Here is a 23472-nt window from a genome sequence, read left to right as displayed (position 1 = left end):
TGATCCAATCATCTATTTGGGGGCATTTGGGTTGTTTCCATATCTTGGCTATTGTAAATAATGCTGCAATAAACATAAGAGCTAAGGTTTCCTTTTGAATTAGGAAACACACATTTTGGGGCCTCCCCTGGTGGCGCAGCGGTTGAGCGCTGGGCTGCAAAGCTGCCCGCAGCCTCTGAAGCGCCAGTTCGATCCCCGGCCACCAGCGAGGGTCCCACATGGCGCGCAGACCTCTCCTGCCGCCCGCTGCTCCCCTCAGCAGTGTACTTCAGTCCTTCTGCCTGTTCTGTTCCCCACTCTGGCTCTGGTGAATTCTCTCACCCTCCCGCGCTTCTGACTGTACCCAGTGCTTGTATAAATAAATAAATAAATCTTAAAAAAAAAAAAGAAAAGGAAACACATATTTTGTACCAGACTGTAAAAGAATGTTGTCTTAGGACCCAGGGCATCATCTAAGATGTGTGGTGCTATTTGTCTATAATCCATTCCCACAGAGCTCCCATGCTTTGCTTTTATCATTTCTTTCAGTATTTGTGTCTACTGTAGATAAAAAGTTGGATTGTCTCACCTGATTTTCAAGTTTCTGTTTTCAATATTGAGTGGGCTTGCAGGAAAAATTCTGCACGCCTAATATGCTGCTTCCACCTCCTTGAGTTTAGAAGAAAACACCCTATTCTTCGGTGTATCTTATCTTCTGAGCTGTGAAATACTACTTTCCTTAATTCGAGGTACCTTTCTGAGACTAGGCTGCACTTTTTATGAAGCTTAACTGAAAGTTGAGGAATACAGTTGGAGCACTGCTGCTGGACTTGACTTCCACGCGAGCTTACATGTGAACCCAAAGCAGGCCCATTCCAAGTTCTCCACAAGGATATGCTGGTTTCGTTCCCATCCCTGTCCAACTCAATCCAACCCCAGGCGCAGAACAATTCCAAACAGAGCCCACAGCCAGGAATCAGAGATTAGAAGAGGTCTCCTTCCTCTAGTTCAAGACCCACTTCTCCAATCATCAGTTGATTGGTATTACTTTTCCTAACATGACAGACCAATGGAATCATGAACTTGTTCCATGGTTCCCAGAGAGGATAATGTATCAAAACACACCAATCCAACATCAATACATTTTTATATTATTCAACCTTATATAGCCCACAGACATCAATAGCCTAGACCTTGTTAAGCTCTACCAAGTCCTATCCTGTTCCTTTGTATGGCCTGTCCATTGGTGTGACATGTAGATTTTGCCTACTCATCCTTCATGTAATCTCCAGATTTTGCTCCTGAACGAGAATACACACAATTCTCCAAATGAATAAGCAACACTTTCTTGCACGAGATAGTCTAAATTCACACTTTGAAGAAAATAAATATTTATCTATGGGAAATACTATGTGCAGAAATACAGTTCTAGAAATTACAAAACACACATTTGTTATTGAGTTGCAATAGAGATGTTTAGCAACTCAGAGACACTCTGCTTGAAAATCACCAATTCAGAATAAGACCTTTGCTTAAGCTTACGTTTAAACACCTACATGACTCATTCTGATGATTTTCCCAAAATAAAAGAACAATTTTTCCTGAAGGTGAATTCCAGCTACCATCTAGAGAGAAAAAAAAAATCTACCCATAACTTTTAAATCACTGGGCTTTTCTCCCTCTTTCTGTCCAAGTTTTCAAAAATCCGTTTCAGCCTTCCCCTTTGACAAGTGTATTATTTAATAGATTTTAAAAGACACATTTATTACTCACTGATTACACTTATATTATTACTTTTATTATTTAGATTTCAACATCTCTGAAGTCAGGACACGTCTTATAATTTATGACTTTTCATAATCACACTCATCCAAGCAGCATTATGACATAGTTGCCTATATCCATGAGAAATTAGTCCATTAAAAGCATGAGCTTGCTAAAAATATGGTGACTTAGTTTTTCCCATCAGGATACAGCTTTAGACAGCAAATCATTTGAGGATATTTGAGGAGTAGAAACCTAGTTTCTAAAAACCTACCATGAATACCTTCCAGTAGGATCTTAAAGTTTACAATTAAAACCAGCATAATGGAGGTCAGTGGACTGGAAGAGACAATAATAGAACACTCTTTTAAGAAATCTTGCCTAACTCATGCTCTGATGGGACAGTGTCTTATGCTCTGTAGAAAACCATAGATACCAGTCAATTCAATCAAAAAATGATTTAAAAAAAACAGTCTCTAAATGTGCATAAGTTTGTTATCCTATACATTGTTGTTAACCATAACCTCAATAAAATATAATACAATTTTTTGAAGTGCAGAAGTTTTACAGAATACTTTAACCATTTTTATTGCTTAATTAGCCTTCTATATATGCAAAAGAGTGCAAATGAATTTTTTTTTCAATCTGCCACTTTATTGATTATAGAATTTTAGTTTGACCAGTTTTTAGAATTACAAAATTTGTTGTTATAGTTATCATTAGCAATCAGTAGTTAAATAGATTTACCAATATGTTTTGCTAATTATTTGCTGATTATGCGCCTAATCTCCCACTCCTTCCTTCTGTGCTCATTTTCCTTCTTGTTGCAGTATATCCTTTCTTTTTTTTTTTTTTTTGTGAGGATATCCTCCTTTTATTTTTTTTTATAATAAATTTTATTTTTATATTCCCCATACAATTGCAACCCCCCCATTCTGACCCCAATCCCTCCCCTCCCGCCCCCCACCCCCCAAAAGTGTCTCTGGTTCATAGTTTTTTGTTGATTTTGATTTTCACTTTCTTATAGTTATTCATTTTCCTGGTCCCTTATTTAAGTTTTCTAGATTCCTGCTATGAGTGAGACCATCCGGTATTTTTCTTTTTCTTTTTGGCTTATTTTGCTGAGCATGATCCCTTCCAGTGCCATCCATGTTGCTGCAAATTGCATGTGTTTATCTTTTTTGAATGCTGAGTAATATTCCATGGTATATATGTACCACATCTTCTTGATCCAGTCATCTATTTTTGGGCATTTGGGCTGTTTCCAAAGCTTAGCTATTGTAAACAGTGCTGCTATAAACATAGGTGTGCAGATGCTCTTTGGAATTGATGTTTCTGTGTCCTTTGGGTAAATACCTAGGAGTGGAATTGCTGGATCATATGGAAGCTCTATGTTTAGTAGGTCAAGAAATCTCCACACAGCTCTCCATAGTGGTTGGACCAGTTTGCACTCCCACCAACAGTGCAGGAGAGTTCCTTTTTCTCCACAACCTCGCCAACAGCAAATGAATTTTTTAAATGTATGTCCAGATAACTTTTTTTCTGTTAAAAGAAAGCTTTAAGTCATAGGTTGATAGTAGAGTTTTTGTTTTGTTTTGTTTTGTTTTTGCCTTGGCAACATATAAATAATGGTGTGTGTAACTGAAACAGTGGAGCTCACCTGGTCTGTCCTCCGTACTTCCCTGGTGCTCTTGTAAGTAGGTTGTGTGACTAGTTCTAGCCAGAAAAATATGAAAGTGACTTGTGTTATTTCTGGATCAAAGCAGAGAAAAACTAGGTCTTGACTTTAGGATGACTTTTCTCTCACCAGAGACTTTTCTCTCACACTGTCTACTGCAACCCCTTATGGAATGTTAGGGTCTTCTTTAGTACGTGACTAGCCACAGCAGAGTCCCCAAATTACCCTCATTGTAGCATGAGATAAACTTCTGTTGTATTATGTTGTGGGATGTTTTCACTACAGCGTAAATCTAGCCTATCCTTGATATAATACTATTTCCAACAAGCAATGATATCTTAACTTTGATGAAATAGCATACTATCTGTTCCTGACTTACAATGATTCAACTTAGGAGATGTTGACTTTACAATGGTACAAAAGCAATACAAGTCCAATAGAAACCACACTTGAAATTTTGAATCTTTGATTTTTCCCAGGCTAGTGATGCACAGTAGGATTCTCTCTCTCTCAGGTGCTGGGCAGGAGCAGTGAACCCAGCTCTCAGTCAGCCATGTGATCACAGAGTAAAGCCCTGATATTCTGCAGACTATTTTTCACTTTCATGCAGCATAGAGTAAATTACCCAAGATATTTGTCACTTTATTGTGAAATAGGCTTTGCATCTGACGATTTTGCCCAACTGTAGGCTAATGTAAATGTTCTAAGCATGTTTAAGGTAGGTTAGAGTAAGCTATGATGTTTGGCAGCTTGGGTGTATTAAATTCATTTTTGATTTGTAATAGAGTCAACTTTTGATGGGTTAATGGAGATGTAACCCTTACACTGAGGAAGACTAGTATAGGCATACTCAGTGGTTTAATGGTAAATACTTATCAACCAGATCTCATAGGGGCGGGAAAAGTTACTGATTTATAGCATTTGCCTATTTTTGTGGTGTAAATATTCCCACCATGGCCAATTTCAAGTTACCAATGTGACATGAAGCAGCTTGCTAAAATCCTGATTTAACAGTTGTCTCTTGTGAACCAATATAAGCAGGTTTCCGCATACTACTAGACATATCCTTGGTTAACATTTATCTCACATTTCTTGGTTTTTGACATCCAACTTTATGGGACATATATATATTTATATCTCAATTTATCATTTTTGGCTGCTGTTTTTATGGGGAAATGTGTATTTACATACTCAAAACTCAACTTTTTCAAAAGCAGTATTGGGAAAAGATGTATAATTGATTGAAAGCCAGGATCATACACACATACTTTTAAACATGTACATTTTCAGCAAAGGTGAGTTTCTCAGTTGCTGGTGCTGAGAGGGAGAGCACAGCCTCCAAAGCAGCTGTTAACAACCATGTCAGTTCCCCAGTGATCAGCAAGCATTGCTCAGTCATCTTGCATCACACCATGTAATTTGTTACTTACATATACACATTTTACTATGATTTCATTACCTTTTAAGAAATATATTGGTGGTTTAGGAATGATATGTAACACATCATAATTTTTCCCACTTAAAATAATGGGGAATAGGCTTCCAGTGAGCTTTTTTGTGTATTACTATGCCTTTCAGTAATGGTTTACTGACATTAAGTGGTAGAGGTCAGTAATCTAAATACTGAGAACTTTAACTCTGTGAATTTTAGAGAATGAATTCAGTGACATCTATTTTGCCTCCTCAGTAAACTTTTTACATAATTCTTGGTTTGTGGATGTATTCCAAGTGGACAATACTGTTGGAGAGATAAGTTATGGATGGTTGAAACAAATGATTCTTACATTTCGAGTGTAGTTTAAAGTATAAAATACAACAGTAGTTACTATTTATTCTGAGGTAAGAAGCAAGGTAGAATTCAATGAGTTCTGATTCATTGATGCAAAACAACCATTTAAAGAATGGTTAACAACCTTAGCTAATTCATGTTGTTAATTGTCTTTACTTTGAATCAAGACTTTCATCTTACGATCTTCTCAATCCTGATGAGTTAGAATGAGACTCTGAACCTTCTGAGGACTCTTCCAACACTGCCACTTTTCCTACATTCCTTTTCTCCTGGGAGAAATCAAAAGGTCATTTAAGCAAGCCATCCTATCAGAATCGTGTAGTCCTAATATCATAACAGCTCAGAGTTTTTTTCATAACTCTTCAAAGTGCCTTACCTATGCCTCTTATTCACCCTAAACACCCAACAGTTGGTCATCTTGCCTCTGTTTGAACATGTCTAATGGCATGACACCTGCCAACTACATCAATCTCTTCTAGTTTTGAACAATCTTTACTAGAAATTCTTTCTCATGCTGGAATAAAAGTTTTCACCCATTGATCTTTATTTATGTTGCAATTATGAATTCTATATCATATTTCCCTTAGCTGGTTGACACATATTTTCTTGTCGCTAAAAAAAGTGGAAACCAGGGCACAGAAATATCACAGTATGATCTTAAAGGCTATCAGAAGGCACATGAAGAAACCAAGACTAGAAAGTATTTCTTTCTAGTTTACGGTTCTACTGCCTAGATTGCCTGCCAAGAAATGCTGTTCTGTGACCAACACTATGGTAATATGTAAGCCAAAACATTAATCCCTGGGAAAGATCATGGATCAGGGTGTGGTAAAAATCCAGAAATTGTGTCCCTCCCTTCATGGGTCAAACATCTGGCAGACATCCTAGGGTAAGATCTGTAGCCAGAATCTTCTGTGGGGAGCTGATTGGTTCCCACAAAGGAGATTTGACTCTGGCAGCTGGCAATTTTCCTTTGTGAATTGGGTGTTCCTGGCACTCCATAAAAGTCCTCCTCCCTCAGCACTCTTTTTTCTCTCCACCCCCGCATTCCACACCCTACTGCACACACCCTCCCACTCCTACATCAATAAAACCCCTCCCTAATGTACATTTTGCACACACATGCCCACACAACTTCCTCTGCAAACACCCCCACAGAGCTCTCAGACACACTCCCATGCAGCACAAGGCATTCTGTCTCCTGCCCTCATCTCTCCCTCCCTGCAGCCTTCTCAGAACACCTTAGTACTGTATCTACTATGCTTACTTCTACTTCTTCTCATGATATCCTCTATTTTATTTTATTATTTTTCTTCCCCTTATGCCAGCCCACCCCCATTGCTCCCCAGGCCTGGAATGCTGGCACAGTAATCTTGTTCTGCACATTTGTAATCTGGAGCTGTCACAGGCAGGAAAGTAGTCAGCCTGCCTGTGCCTGCTTGTTCCTCTCCTACTGCTAGGCTAAGACGGAGGATGGCAAGAAGCTGGCAGTCAGTCCTATTTCTGGAAACTACAAAAATGCTTGTTTTCCCTCTTTAAATTCCTGGAGGAACTAAGGCAAGCTCTACAATCATCACCCTCGTTCTTCTTTTCCCCTGACTCAACTGAGGAAACTCAAATTTTCTCCTGTCCTTTCTTTAGATGCCCTTACAATATGGTGCCTACGGTGGAATCACTCACATCCTCTTTATGATGACAAATTAGGGTCAGGAGACCCCAGAAAGGACATGTCGGACAATGAAAGAGGGGCATAAGATTTATTGTATCTAGCCAGAACCATAGATAAGTTAAATACATGTGAATCCTTTGGAGTCTGTCTATAGACATAACATTGAAAATGCTGCATGAATGAAGTACAGGACATATCAGTTCCGAACATAGCATTTCCACACTCTGTAGTACCTGGTACCTTCACAAGGATTTAAAGGCCATCTTAGACAAATGATTTGCTACATTGCCTGAGTTTCTTATTTTTACTTTAGCTAAATAAATGTGAAGAACAATGGGGGTCCTTTATTCACTCCATGCTGAGAACACATGAATTTTCAATAACAGCTGCTGTTTACATGAACTAAATATTAAGCACAGCCTACCACATTGCATTGGACATTAAACAAGCAAGTAAAAGAGATCATTGTTTTTATTCACTGAAAACTTACCATCGAAAAAAAGATCATGATTATCAGTGGGGAAAAAAATATGTGACTATTTAGCCAAAAACAGCTTTGATCACTTTCTTTTCACATTAGAAAGAAAAAAAGTGAATTACTGTTTTCCAAAGAGTAAAGTCCTAACATGTAAATTTGACTTTCAAGAACCTACCAATTCGAGTCCTAGACTCCTTTTCATCTGTCTTCCATTTTCCCCACTAACATAGTGGTCCACACACTGCACTCATTGGTTCCCAAATATAGTCTATACTCCCCCACAATCTTGAGGCAGGGGTCCTGTCACTTCTACATTGTATCCCTCACAGTTCACAGGTGATGAGATGTGCATTATTTTGTAGTTGCTAAATAAACATTTGCTGAATGTAAACTTCATGAGGATAGGAAATTATAATTGGAGCAGAATTGAAATGCAAAGCTCAATGATTAAAAAAAAAGGCATGTCATGTCCTCTTTGCCTGTAAAGTGCCTGCTTTGTCTTTTAATTAAGGCATTGCCCTTTAAGCATCCTCGTCATCCACAGTTTTTCTGTTGTCATAACTGTCCAACAATGTTAATGTATTTTGAGGCCCTAGGATGCGCTTATTCAACCTCACATGTACAGGCTTCACGCATGTTTGGATGGGGTTTTACCAGAGACCTAACAGGTTGCTATCGCTGCATGTATCCAAAACATACAGAAAACAAGTCAGCTAGCACAAGTACAGACTAGAACCAGACCCCCATCAACCAAATCATTGACTCAATTCAATAAGCTACAGAAAAACCATCTTCAGAAGGGTATAAACATGCATATGGTTCATTAATTTCTTACCTCCTAGAAACAATTCATCTCACCCATTCTCTTACTTGTATTTTTGTCACTCCCTGTTTTATTTAATATCAGTAAAATTTACTAGCATCAGCATTACCTTCCACCAACAAACTTTGGAACCGGTGCTAATTCTAGAAATGTTCTCCAATCATATGGTTCAGGTAGTTTGAGTCTCATGGTAACAAATACAATCTGATTCAACAAGCCATTAATTTTCCATGACAATAAGTTTTTTTTTTAAGATTTATTTATTTATACAAGAGCTGGGGTACAGTCAGAGGCACAGGAGGATGAGAGAATTCACCAGAGACAGATCAGGGAGCAGAACAGGCAGATGGACAGAAGACACTGTTGAGGGGAGCAGCAGGCAAGAGAGGAGAGGTCTACAGCGCCATGTGGGTTTCTCCCTAGCTGACCAGGAATCGAACCCGCGCAGCGGAGTCTGTGGACAGCCTCATGGCGCAGCACTCAGCCCGCTGCGCCATGGGGGAGGCCCTCCATGACAATAAGTATTATAAAAAGTAAGAAGCCAGACACTCCACAGTACTTGTGAATACAGTTCACTAAAATTCACACATGATCCTTAATAATCTTTTTACCTTTGGGCCTCCTCTGGTGGCGCAGGTGGTTGACTGCTGCGCTGTGAAGCTGTCCACAGCCTCTGCAGTGCCGGTTCGCTCCCCGGCCGCCGGCGAGGGTCCCACATGGCACTGCAGACCTCTCCTGTCGCGCCCGCTGCTCCCCTCAGCAGTATATTTCTTCAGTCTGCCTGCTGTGTTCTCTGCTCTATCTCTGGTGAATCCTCTCACCCTCCCGCACATCTGGCCTGTACCCCAGTTCTTGTATAAATAAAATAAATAAATCTTTAAAAAAAATCTTTTTACCTTTAATTTCAAAACTTCTTTCTCCTAACTGACATTTTTTTATAAACAGAGTCATGTAAAAGAACAATTTTAATTTAATCTCTTCTATTTGACCACCTTATATAATGAGTTTGAGGAACTACACTGTAAAATGGCTCATGAGAGAACAATGAAAAAGAAGAAAAGATTTCGAAAGCTCCTCAAACTGGATAATCAGGTCATGAGCAGATGAGACCTTAATAAAGCCGTACTTTTTTTAAAAAAAAAAAAACTTCAACATTATAATACAGGAAAATTCTTAGTGGAGTAAGTAAAAACTTTCTTAGAAAATAGTTTATTATATGAGATACTTCAGAATTAAAGCTTTAAATTAAAAATGATTGAGCAAAACATTGCAGAGTTGTAAACAGGGCTGGGGGGTGGCAGGGAGGAAGGACCATTTGTGGGGATAATGAGAAACTGACATTCTGGAAGCCAACTAGAAAAAGAAGCAGAATCAAAAAAGTTAATTAGTAGTTGGTAAGAGTGGGGAGAGTGGGTAACAGTTGAGGTGTGTGGGGTTCCTATTTGAGGTAATAAAATATTCTAAAATTGATTGGGGAGATGGATACAGAACTTCAAATATACTAAAAGCCATTGAATGTACATTTTAAATGGTTAAGTTTATAACATGTGAATTATAATCTCAGTTCATAAAAGAAAGAGAAACAGTAAATGTTGGGTTTGAGAATTTACTTAATCTAATTCATTCTAATCTGACTCATTCCACTCCAATTTTGAAATGATTTTTTTACTTTCATAAGCATAATACATCTTAACTGCTCAAGCCTAAAAAATGTAAAAGCTACCTGAGTTTAGGAACTTTTCTCTGGGGAAACAAGCAGGAGCTTGAATAGCAAGCTCTTCCACCTTTAGTTCAATTTATTCCTTTTTATCTGGCAGAAAGTTTAAGAAAAGAGAAGGGTTTTTTTTTTTTTTTTGCAAGAATACACATAAAATTCATAAACAAATGCTGTAAAGAAATTTACACAACTATGTCAATAACTTTTTAAATGTCATAAAATCCCAAAGACAAGGGATAAAAATAAAGATGGGAAGAATATACCAGATTTGAATCCCAGCTCTACAACCTCTAGCTGGATGATGTTACGCAAAACACTAACCGTTCTGAATTTTGTTTTTCTCCTTAAAATGGAGGCTTTTATGATATACGACTTTGTTATGAAGATCAGAGATAATGTACACAAAAAATTATTGACATAGTTGTGTAAATTTCTTTACAGCATTTTTTAATGAATTTTATGTGTATTCTTGCAAAAAAAACCCTTTTGTTTCCTTAAACTTTCTGCAAGATAAAAAGGAAAATTGAACCTCTGTGCCAGGCACAGAGAGGGCACTTAATGGATGGTAGTAATTATTTTTTTTAAACAACCCCCCACCTCCCTCAGGTTGAGTCCCCATAGAATTTCCTTCCCCAGGGCCTCCCCGGTGGCACAGTGGTTGAGCGCTGGGTTGCAAAGATGCCTGCAGCCTCTGCAGCGCCGGTTCAATCCCTGGCCACTGGGTGAGGGTCCCACACGGCGCGCAGACCTCTCCTGCCACACCCGCTGCTCCCCTCAGCAGTGTACTTCGTCAGTCTGCCTGTTCTGCTCTCCGCTCTGTCTCAGGTGAATTCTCTCACCCTCCCGTGCTTCTGACTGTACCCAGTGCTTGTATAAATAAATAAATCTTTAAAAAAAAAAAAAGAATTTCCTTCCCCAAGTCACCTGTGCACCATCACCACAGTCTCCTGTTCTCTTCCCTCCCTCCTTCTGGTCCCTCTCCCTACTCCTCCCCTGCAGTATGTCTCTGATTTGTACTTGTCTGTTTTTTGCTTTGTTGTGTTTTGTACTGTTATTATTTTTTTTACACTGATGTCTTATTTGGTTCCTCTATATTCCTGTAATAAGTGAAACCTGGATGGTAGTAATTATTATCATAAGGGACATGTATTGAGGCTCTACCTTCCACATATTATTTTACTAATCCTGAAAAATCTGCAACAGTCAGGATAGGCAGAGTTATATTGCCCTAACAGACAATCCAAAAGTCTTGAGGACTTCAAAAAGCCCAAAGATTATTTCCTATTCAATTTATAGATCTGAATCATAGATTGGCTTGGGGCTGTGCTCTTTGCTATTTTTTATTACTCTAGCACTCATTTAAAGAGCTAATATATCAGTATACTTCCAATCGCATGGAAAGGGAGAAAAAGAAGGTGGCAAATCACACACTGATTCTTAAAATATATGCCTGGAGATGACATCTGATTTCATTTCACTGGCTAAAGCAAGTCACACAGCCATATCCATCTTCAAGTGGGGAGGGAATTGCATTTTTAACACGTGCATAGAAGATGTTAAAACGGAGTATTTGTTAGCATCATAGCGATTACCATGCAATCCTACAAGGGAAATATTTTCATCCTCAATTTTATTTTATTTTATTTTTTTAAAGATTTATTTCTTTATGCATAAAAGAACTGGGCTACAGGCCAGAGGTGTTGGGGGGGGGTGAGAGGATTCACCAGAGACAGAGTGGGGAACAGAACAGGTGGCTCTACTGAAATACACTGCTGAGAGGAGCAGTGGGCGAGTCAGAAAGGGTCTATTACACCATGTGGGTAGCTCCCTGACTGGGGATTGAACACGTGCCGCAGTGGCTGCAGATAGATTCGTAGGTTGCATCTTAACCATTCGCGCCATCATTGTCAATTCTAAAACAGGGAGAGTAAGTACTTGTCTATAATAGTATCATCAGGAAGCACCAAAATAAGAGATTCAAACCCAGGATTGTGTTGTCCCCTGATCATTGCAGTCAAGCCATCCCTAATATTTTTCAGAAAAACCGAAAGTATTCTACCTACAAGGATATGTGAATAGGTCTCTCTTCCCACATTCATAGAAAAAAAATATGCACGTTTCCTTTGGGAACAAGTCGGTACTATCTTCTCAGAAACCAGTTCGGAAAAAAATTAAGAATCATAACTGTTCACACACCCTTTGACCTTGTAATCTTAGCTCTGGGAATTTATCCTAAGGGAATCATTTCAAGAAGATGAAAAAATTTATACTCATGAAAAGATCTATTGTGACATTGTTTACAGTAGTGAAGAACTGGAAAGAATCTACATTTTCAACAATAGGAAGATAATTTATGGATTATACACTCAATGAATTATTATAAGGCCATTACTTTATAATTACAAAGACCATGTAATAACATGAAAAAAAAACTTTTGATATAATGCTAAGTGAAAAGCAAAATAAAGTTGTTTTTGTTGTATTGCATTTATATGACACATTATGTGGCAAAGACTGCTAACACTTTGTACTTGTGCACCCCTCCTCCTTTTAGTTATAGCATCTCCATTTCTGGAGATGTTTAGCCCAGCACAGGGACACCCAGCTATGGACCACATTTCCCAGCTTCCCTTGCATCCAGGGGTTGCCATAGAAAACGTTCTTGCCCAAAAAATGTAAGTAGAAGGAATATGTGATGAGGCACAAGTTTTTATTCCCTTATTTACCCTCTTCCTCTAGAAAGGAAATGGGAACAGTGGAAACAACTGTCTTAGATTCAAAGATCAAAGTCACATGTTCATGGAAATATGAATTTTTTATTTTTCTTAAAGCCTCCTTAATATAGTTTTCATTAATAAAAGAGATGAAAAGTGTTTTCATTGTATGTTTTCATTAATGCAGTTCATTATCAAAATTTCACGTAGGTATTGCTTTCTAAAAAGAAAATTAACCCTCTTTTATTTGTGGAGATGCTTGAGAAAAACCTAGGGAGATTAAAAACAGAAAACAGTAGAGAAACCCATGTAAATTACATTTTTGCTCTTATCTGGACTATTTTTAATTTTGAACAGTCAGAATTTATTACAGAGTATGATTAGAAAGGACTATGGACAAGACATGTGTTGAGTGCTGGGAACAGAGATACCGAGGATATGTACAGCCCTGGATCAATAAGAGACTATCTGGGTGAAGGGGTTATATTATATATTAAAATCTATGAAGGGCCTCCCTCGTGGCACAGGTGGTTGAGCACAGTGCTGTGAAGCTGTCCACAGCCTCTGCAGTGCCGGTTCGATCCCCGGCCGCCGGCGAGGGTCCCACATGGCACTGCAGACCTCTCCTGTCGAGCCCGCTGCTCCCCTCAGCAGTGTATTTCATCAGTCTGCCTGTTCTATTCCCTGCTCTGTCTCTGGTGAATCCTCTCACCCTCCCACATATCTGGCCTGTACCCCAGTTCTTGTATAAATAAATCTTTAAAAAAATTTTTTTAAAAATTAAAATCTATAAAAACGAAGAAGTGGGAGGAAGAAAGTGAAAGAAACAAACCAGTTCAGTCATTCAATTTACCAATACCTAACTCCTTTTCATTTCCTAATACCTCTATGGAGCATAAAATTTATTTATTTATTTATTTTTTTTTTTAATACTTTTTTTTTTTTTAGAGGCATGTATTTTTATTTATTTATTTTTATTATTTATTTGTTTGTTTGTTTTTACATGCACTGGGTAAAGTCAGAAGCGCAGGAGGGTGAGAGAATTCACCAGAGCCAGAGCGGGGAGCAGAGCAGGCAGAAGGACCGAAGTACACTGCTGAGGGGAGCAGCGGGCGGCAGGAGAGGTCTGCGTGCCATGTGGGACCCCCCACTCCGGTGGCCGGGGAGCAGCCGGGGATCGAACCGGCGCTGCAGAGGCTGCAGGCAGCTTCGCAACCCAACGCTCAACCGCTGTGCCACCGGGGAGGCCCATGGAGCATAAAATTTATTAACTCAAGAAAAGCCATATGGTTTGACTCCAAGAATCAGCATTTTTAAGTATCTACAATGCAAAACCAGGCAAACATTGCATACCTGGAAATTGTTAATAGAGTGTCAGATATTATGGCTACCTATGATTTTAAAGTAAAAGATTTCAATTCAAATCAAAGGTATATTAATAGTTAACATTTATTGAGCACTTACCGTATGCTAGACACTACTTTAAATAATTACATGTATTAACCCTTCTAATCCTCCAAAATCCTATTAGATGACACTTTTGTTTTTATCTCAGTCACACAAAAAAAGAAAGCACAGAATACTTAGAAAATTTTCCCAAGATCATATAGTTAAAACACAGAAATCAGGGCCTCCCCGGTGGCGCAGCGGTTGAGCGCTGGGTTGCGAAGCTGCCCGCAGCCTCTGCAGCGCCGGTTCGATCCCCGGATGCTCTCCGGCCACCGGAGGAGGGTCCCACATGGCGCGCAGACCTCTCCTGCCGCCCGCTGCTCCCCTCAGCAGTGTACTTCGGTCCTTCTGCCTGCTCTGCTCCCTGCTCTGGCTCTGGTGAATTCTCTCACCCTCCCGCGCTTCTGACTGTACCCAGTGTATGTGTAAACAGAACAAACAAACAAACAAATAAATAAATAAAAAAACATGCCTCTATAAAAAAAAAAAAAAACACAGAAATCAGATAGGCTGCTTCATAACCTGAAATCAGCTCGACTGCCTTAATCAAAAATTAATAAATCCAACAAAATATGTAATCAGGACTTCAAAAAATAAATTTGCTGAGTGATCTTCCTTAATGCATATGTCAGTCTTTCTAGCAACATGCATAAAATAATTAATTGACAGATTGATTTTGTTTGAAATTAATTTCATGGGAGTCACTAAAACATACTGTGAAGACTGCTATTTGCTTACCAAATATCCATTATCCACTCTCAAATTCATTAAGCTCATCTTTCAAGCTGGATGTATTGCCACCTAGCTCAAAGACCACAATTTGCAACCATGCTAGCAGCTATATAGTCATGTAACTACATTCCTCAAAGTAAGACAGAAATGGAAATTGGATAATCTCTGGGAAGTCTCCCTTAAAAGGAAAGGGCACAACCTTCTCCTCCTCCTCCTCCTCCTCCTTACTGCTCTTTGGGGTTGTGGATGTCTGATTTGCACTTACTGAGCCTGAAACTCAAGTCTTAGCAACCTAAGAACAAAAGCTGAAAGTAGCCAGATCTTTGATTATGAAGCCACCATACTAGCCCGGGGCTATCTGTCGCCAAAATTCTTTGCACAGCAGAGCTTAATGATCAAATTACTTAAACCACTACCTTGGAGGTCTCTGTTAAATTACCTATAGCTGAACTTGACCTAAATTCCTAGAGTCTATAAACCTAGTGTTATTAATTGCTATTGGGTTTTGGGAACGTCAGGAAATCATATAAAGGCATAAATTTACTTCTCTTATAAATTTAATGAGTAAGCAACTAAAAAAGACTATAGAAATGACTCTCATTCCTTATGATGGATTTTTATGGCACCATTTAAGTCGATACTTCCCAGCCTTTTTCACGCATCACTCTCGAAGAAAAAAACATAATTGGACAGTGTCATGTAAAAAAATTAGGCTGCTAATTTTGACAGCCTTGACCGGAGGCTACTGATACAGGGGATCTGCCTGCTCCTAGAAATTTCTCAGTACTCCACTCCCCATAGCTCAGCTTTAGTGGCATTACAAAATGGGTAGATTGAGTCCAATTTAAGTTAAATGAGTAAACCCCACCGACTGGGAGAACATTTTTGCACACAACACTAATGATAAAGGACTGATCACAAAAATCTGCAAAGAGCTGATGAGACTCAACAAAAATAAAGAAAATAATCCAGTCAAAAAATGGGCAGAAGAGCTAAAAAGAAACTTCTCTGAAGAGGAAATGCAAATGGCCAACAGGCATATGAAAAAATGTTCAACATCACTTGTCATCAGGGAAATGCAAATCAAAACTACAATGAGATACCGTCTTACACCAGTGAGAATGGCACATATTAAAAAAACTAGCAACAACAAATGTTGGCAAGGTTGTGGAGAAAAAGGAACTCTCCTACACTGTTGGTGGGAGTGCAAACTGGTCCAACCACTATGGAGAGCTGTGTGGAGATTTCTTGACCTACTAAACATAGAGCTTCCATATGATCCAGCAATTCCACTCCTAGGTATTTACCCAAAGGACACAGAAACATCAATTCCAAAGAGCATCTGCACACCTATGTTTATAGCAGCACTATTTACAATGGCTAAGCTTTGGAAACAGCCCAAATGCCCCAAAATAGATGACTGGATCAAGAAGATGTGGTACATATACACCATGGAATATTACTCAGCATTCAAAAAAGATAAACACATGCAATTTGCAGCAACATGGATGGAGCTGGAAGGGATCATGCTCAGCGAAATAAGCCAAAAAGAAAAAGAAAAATACCGGATGGTCTCACTCATAGCAGGAATCTAGAAAACTTAAATAAGGGACCAGGAAAAAGAATAACTATAAGAAAGAAAACATCAAAATCAACAAACAACTATGAACCAGAAATACTCTATGGGGGCTGGGGGGCGGGGAAAGGAGGAATTGGGGTCAAAATACAGGGGTTCTGATTGTATGGGGAATATAAAAATAAAATTTAAATTCAATAAAAAAATAAATGAGTAAACTATTGCACTTTATTGTTGAAACACTATTGCAAGTCTAGCTGGATTCCACGAAGAGCATTTCTTATTTCACACAAGGTATTTTTTATGACCTCTGCATTCATGTATGCTGAGTTAATGGAAGGGTCCTTATGAATCTAGGGAAGATAGGGCAGAATGAGTTTTCACAACCGAAAGATTAGCCCTGGTTTCATCTGTGAGAGGAAAGAAGGTAATTTTTATTGATCATTTCAGACTACCAAGAGCTTCTAGATGTGTTTTCTCTATTACTCCTTACTCTCAGTATGGAAGATGTTAATGATTTTAAAGATTAGGAAACCACAAGCAGCAGAGACATTTCAAAGCCCACCTTAGGTGGCTACGTACATACATACATACTATATATTTGTCCTCACAAATCTACAAAATCAAGTTGTTTAAATAGAACTTACCGTGGAGGGCCTCCCTGCTGGGAGGCCTCCTCCACTGTGAAGCAATCCGAAGCCTCTGCAGCACGAGTTTTATCCCCAGCCCACCAGGGAGCAACCCACATGGCGAGGCAGACCTCTCCATCTCCCCCGCTGCTCCCCTCAGCAGTGTATTTTCAGTCAGTCTGCCTGTTCTGTTCCCCACTCTGTCTCTGGTGAACCTTCTTACCCCACACACCTCTGGCCTGTAACCCAGCTCTTGTATGCATAAATAAATAGATCTTTGGGGGAAAAAAAAAAAGAACTTACAATGGAGATCAACTGCAGGCCTGGTCCCCAAAAGAAAACCACTTTCAAGCTTTTACCTTTAGTTTTTTTTAGGATGGTTGCCGCTCTATCAAAAAAAAAAAAAAAAAATTCAACTATATTGTCATTTTCCTTCCTAAAATCATTTTTATTTTCAGCTGTTATAAATACATAGTTTATTTTTTTTTTATAGAGGCATGTTTTATTTATTTATTTTATTTGTTTGTTTATACAAGCACTGGGTACAGTCAGAAGCACAGGAGGGTGAGAGAATTCACCAGCTCCAGAGCAGGGAGCAGAGCAGACAGAGGGACCGAAGCACACTGCTGAGGGGAGCAGCGGACGGGTCTGCGCGCCATGCGGGACCCTCCTCCGGTGGCCGGGGAGCAGCCAGGGATCAAACCGGCGCCGCAGAGGCCGCGGGCAGCTTCGCAACCCAGTGCTCAACCGCTGCGCCACCGGGGAGGCCCAATACATAGAGTTTAAAAGTCAATTATGTCTTCAACAAATAAAAGAAAAGGCTACCCGGTCAACCTTTATAATCTGCAAGTTCTAGTTCTGTTTCCATTCCTAAATGCACCCAGGCTCAACTCTAAGCTGTTTTTTCCAGGATTTATCTCCACCTTTCTAAATGACTTTTCAAAATTCCAGGTACTATTTATGAGTCCCTTCTATGGAAGACATGCATTCTTGTACAGTCCTCTTAGGCTCTCAATATAGTTAAATCACATTTTTTTCAGCCCACTACTCAAGTTTTACATTATTAAGACTTGGGAATGTACTAGATTGTGCTTATATTGCATTTCTTGTACAAATTTCTGTTTTCCTTGGAATTGATGTCATACTCTTTACTTGCCTAATTTTCTATGTACCTGTCACAAATTCATTCTGTATTCTCTGCCGGAAGTATAAATCTCCTCTTAATACATTCAAATTCATGAAGTATTCTACTAATTTCTTTATTTTCTTGGAGACATCCTTCCAAGTCCTGTGGTCTCCTGCATAAATCTAAACTTGTTCTCTAGGCTTCTTGCAGAGACCCCGTGTTGGAATCACTTTCATAATTATCAGGCTAATTCCCTTTTCATTTCTAAGATGATGGAGCCTCTATTTCTTGAATCTGATGTCATCCTCTTTTTTGTTTTGTTCTCCTTATTTGTATAGATCATATCCTATAGTGGTTTCCTACAAAAGATACATAAAAAGTAAATTTTTGAATATTTCTCTGTCTGAAAATATCTTTATTTTTGCCCTCATACTTTATTGATAGTTTGGGTATTGCATTCTGGGTTAAAATAACAAAACATCACCCCTCATAAATCCTTAAGGCATTGCACTCTTGCTTTCTTATGTCCAATACTAGAGTTAAAAAATCTGATGCATTCTGATTCCTACATTTTGGCTTAAGACTCATTTTTTTTTCTTTATGAGGAAGCTTTTGAAACTCTTTCATACTTCCTGGTGGTCCCATACATCTCAATGATGTGTCCTTTTTTTATTTGTCATGCTGAGTACTTGGTAGGTACTTTCAATTTTGAGATTTATGTCCCGTAGTTCCAGGAACTTTGTTGTGTAGTTTTTTCTCCATTTATTTTTCTTTCTATAGCTTCTTCTAATCAGATATTGTACCTAAATTGAATCTCTAAATCTCAAATCTTTTGATTCTTATTGTTCATCTACTGGTTTTGTTTTCAGCAAGTTTCCTTGATTTTATCTACCAATACTTCTACTGATTTTTTTTCAACTTCTAATATCTTTTATTTTCCCTACAATCTGGATCCAAACAACTCTGGTAGGGCAGTGCTCAATACTATCTAAACCTCACACTTTCAGTTCTTTAAACTATTTCAATTATTCCTAATGTAAGAATGCACATTCATTCCAGTAATTGGGAAGTTAAAATTACATTGTATCAACAAATTTACTCAATTTTGATGTAACTACAAAAACTTTTACACATAGCACGTGGAATTTAATATTATAGCATTTTACCTTACATATAAACCAAAATTACTCTGCTTATCTGCCCTAATCTGAAGTATTCTACAAACAGAAGCCTGCCCATAGCTTTCACTCCATACTTGAATATCTCCTTAAGATTGAGGAAAACCTCAGAAATTCCCAACAGAAAAATACGACCTACAACTGTTAAACTCTGAAGTTTCATCAGATGGAACATCAGAACCAGTTTAAGGGTAACTCTTACTGAATCTTTTACTTAAGTAATACAGTAGTACAGTGTTGACCAAAAAAAGACAGTTTTCTCATACACCTTATTCTAATGGATCTCAAATTCTGTGACGGATTTGTGGTAAAATTGTTTCCATTTGAAAGTAATAATTTTAAAAACTAAGAAATTAAAACTAACACACACACCAGATGGTTCACAAAATATTCTCCTTTTCTTCTGAAGGTTTTATGAAGCATTGTTATCATTAACCAGTTTTCTACTATTAAACTGAACCAATTGAGACAAACAGTTCTGATTTCTTCTTCTACCACTGATTAATACTGGGGTGGCAGGTGTTGGGGATATTTATTTAGCCTTCCTGAAGATGTGGTGACCTTGCCAGCTCCAGCTGCCTATTTGTGCACGTTGTGATGACACAGCAAAACGGCCCAAAGGAGGTTAGTCTGAGAAGCTCTCAACACACATGGGTTTTCCAGGTACCAGATCAATGATGGCAGTGTCACCAGATTTCAAGAATTTGGGGCCATCATCCAGCTTTTTCCCAGAACGATGATCAATCTCCTTCAGCTCAGCAAACTTGCAAGCAATGTGAGCTCTGTGGACAGCCCAGCACAGAGGCATAGCCAGCACTGATTTGACCTGGGAGGTTCGAATAATCACCTGAGCTGTGAATCCAGCTTCCACTGATGGGTCATGTGTGCTGTCAGCAGCCACACTGCCACAATGAGCATCCTTGATGAACACGTTGTTGATATTCACTTTTTCGATATATAATATACTCTGATATTTTCTTCCTAGTCTACTTGAATTTCATCTTCATCATGTTTTTGACAGACCTCGTGAAGTCTCTGTCAGGTCCCCCCTGCAGTGAAGGACTGGTTACACCAGCCCAGTGGGCACTCTTGAACTGTGTGCTTTTCAGAAATTGCTTCAGTGCCCACTGCTGCCATGCCCAGGATCACACTTAATTTCCTAGGAAGGCCCCATCTATGCGGGGAGTGTATTAATTTGCTAATACATAATAAAATAACACTGACTGAGAGATTCAAAAGGAGAAATTAATTTTTTTAACATTTTATTTTATTTTTTGAAAATAATTTTCCTCCCAGTTCTGGAAGCTGCAAGTCTAAGATGCCAGCAGATTCACTTTCTCCATAGAGCTCTGTCACTGACTTACAGAGCCGACTTCTAACCGTGTCCTCACATGGTATGTTTCTGTGTATGTGTGTACCCCTAATGTTAGTTCCTCTTTTTATAAGGTCACCAGTCACATTGGATTAGGGTTCCACTTTGAGAGCCTTGTTTTAACTTAATCATCTCTTTAAAGACCTTATCTCCAAATAAAGAATAAAGGGGTTAAAGATCTGGTCACCTTGGCCTGAGTTAGGACAACTCTGATGAGCTATTCTAGCTTCAGCACTTCTCCTGGGCTTGGCTAAGGTCACTGGACCTTGAATCACAGTTCCACTTCTTCTTTAGCCCAGTTCTATTCCTTCTACAGGTGTTAATACCAAGGTCATGCCCTAATAAATATTCTGAATTCTCAACTCTGTCTCAGACAAAGTCTGCTTACCGAGGAAACCAACCTATGACGATGTTGGTTATGACTGATTTTGTAATCCACTAATCATAACTGATTTCATAACCCACAGTCAGAAAACACTGGCCTAGGGGTTAATTGCCTGATTAACAGTGTTTTGATTGTGTGGCAGGGTCCTAGGAGAGTACAGATAGCCATCTATTTCCAGTTCCAATTCATTTTGCTGTTACATCCCCATGCCTTATACATGTTTTCTATCAGGCCTGGTTTCTCTGATGCCTAGACATTTCCTACTGAACATCTCCAGGAAATAAATCTCCCATCTCCCTCTGAAAAGTAGGAAGGAGCATCCTGGCTGCTGATTTTCTGTGCCTGGGGATAAAAGAGTGGTTGACTGTTCCATACATAAGCTTTCAACTTTTCTTATACCTTATATCACACTCACCCCCACTCTCTGCTAAATCTGGTGACTCCAAGTCTAGCTCCTCTTGGGTTCTTTAAGGTGAAAAATTGTATTTGTCTTTGATATCTCCACTTTATGTTGAAGCTAGCTGTCCTATTGGGCCCATTAATTCTCATTCATTCTTTTTCAAGCAAATATTTGTTGAAATTTCTCATCTACCCCTCTCTAGTCTCTATTGAGAAGAGATATATTTCTGTGTTCATTCTCTTTAGCTAGAAGTCAGCAACTGGAAAGTTGGTGGCAGTTATATTGCCTCTGTTGGGCTGTCGGACTTGTTGGGAAGTATTTGTTCCTTGATTTTTGCATTATTTTATGTTTGCATTATTTTATGCAAGGAACTGTTTATGTAAGAAGTTTTACTTTATGTGAGGACATAAAGTTAAATCATATAAAGATCAAACTTGAAAGTCATGAAGAGTTCTAAGATTAAATATTACATAAGAGATAAAGTGATAAATACATAAAAGAATAAATCAAGTGTTGTGGAAATTTAAATGGAAGACTAGTTATGTTCAAAATAAAGAGTAAAATATTGGTGAATTTAAAGCAGAATAAAATTTTCCAGTCATGGGCTGAGTTCCACTGTATGCCAGCCATGATGCTACATTTCAGAAAGATAAATGAAGAGAAATGGTCCCAGCCTTCTTCAAGGAGCTCACATCAATTATAATTTGAAAACGCCAAATAACAAGACAGCAAAACATACCAGCGCATATTTTATTGGACTCTCCTTAAAATCCACCATTATGTGTGTATTTCCTATAAAGAGTAGATTCACAATCTATTATAGATGAGATTCTGTTCACACCATCTTGCATATAATCTGAGCGCTTTGAAAAGATAAAGATAGTTGCCATGAATGGGAAGAAACTTCAATAATATCTTCCTATTTCTTCATCCTTTCAATGCTGAGAAGATTCAGGAATGACTCCCTAATGCTGGAATTTTAGCCATGGCAACATTAAGGTAAGGGTGAATTGGGGATGACCTTTCTGATGGTTAGCCTCAAGAGCAGATACAAGTCGGAAAGGCAGGCCTCCCCACCTCCCCAGGAGCCAGCCTCACAGAGTGGGGAGGCTTTGGCAGGGTTTTATTGAGTGGACTGGTCCTTGTTCCTACTGTTGGCTCTGGAATCACTTGGGCATAAATCATAGCCAATTAATCTTGTCAGGCAGTCTGATTCCAGCTATAGCTCAGACTCTGTCATTACAGATAACCACCCCAATGAGCCATTGTCTCATTGGTGCACTCATTCATTTAAAAATGTGAGTAAAACATTTCAATTTGGACAAAAGATAGGGCCATCTGTTTTCACTGAAAAAAGTTACAACATTCAAAGTACACTTACATTTTGGTAGTTTTCAAAAATTGAAAATCCAGTTATTGGGTATGAGGAAGTTTTCAGAAAAATAATCTAAGAATAAAAGGACTATTTATCAACTACTCATTTGTAGATAAAGCTGGTTGATTAAAAAATACAAGATCATAATGGTCACGGGAAAAAAAGTATTCTTCTCCCTCAACACCCCCCTCCGCCACTCCTCATCCCCCCAACTCTCCCCTGTTCCCTGTTGCACCCCCCCCACCCCCGTCATTATTGTGCTTTGGCTATTAAGCAGTGGGCGTGTGAAATGTCTACTTATGTGAAGGAGAGAAGACAGGTGGGTGGGTTGATTAGTGGGAGAACAAAAGAGAGGGTGGACAGTGGGTGCTAGGTCACTGAGTGTGTATGTATGTGGGAGGAGGCTGGGCCCATGAGTCAGCAAGGATAGGAGGCCAGGTATGTGTGGGTGATGAGCGGGCAAGAGAAGAAAACAGTACAAAGCCATTTTTGCAAATGGGAATGTCCTAAGAATATACCCATAGGACCATACAAAAAAGCATTAGGAAACAATTAATAAGCAATTCTAATTTTAAAAAGCATAGCTTTGTTGATGATGCCATTTTACTGATAGTCATTTTGAATATTTTTAATTATGTT

This window comes from Talpa europaea (assembly GCF_964194135.1).
Source record: "Talpa europaea genome assembly, chromosome: 1".
Taxonomy (NCBI): domain Eukaryota; kingdom Metazoa; phylum Chordata; class Mammalia; order Eulipotyphla; family Talpidae; genus Talpa; species Talpa europaea.
This window is presented reverse-complemented; position numbering follows the sequence as displayed.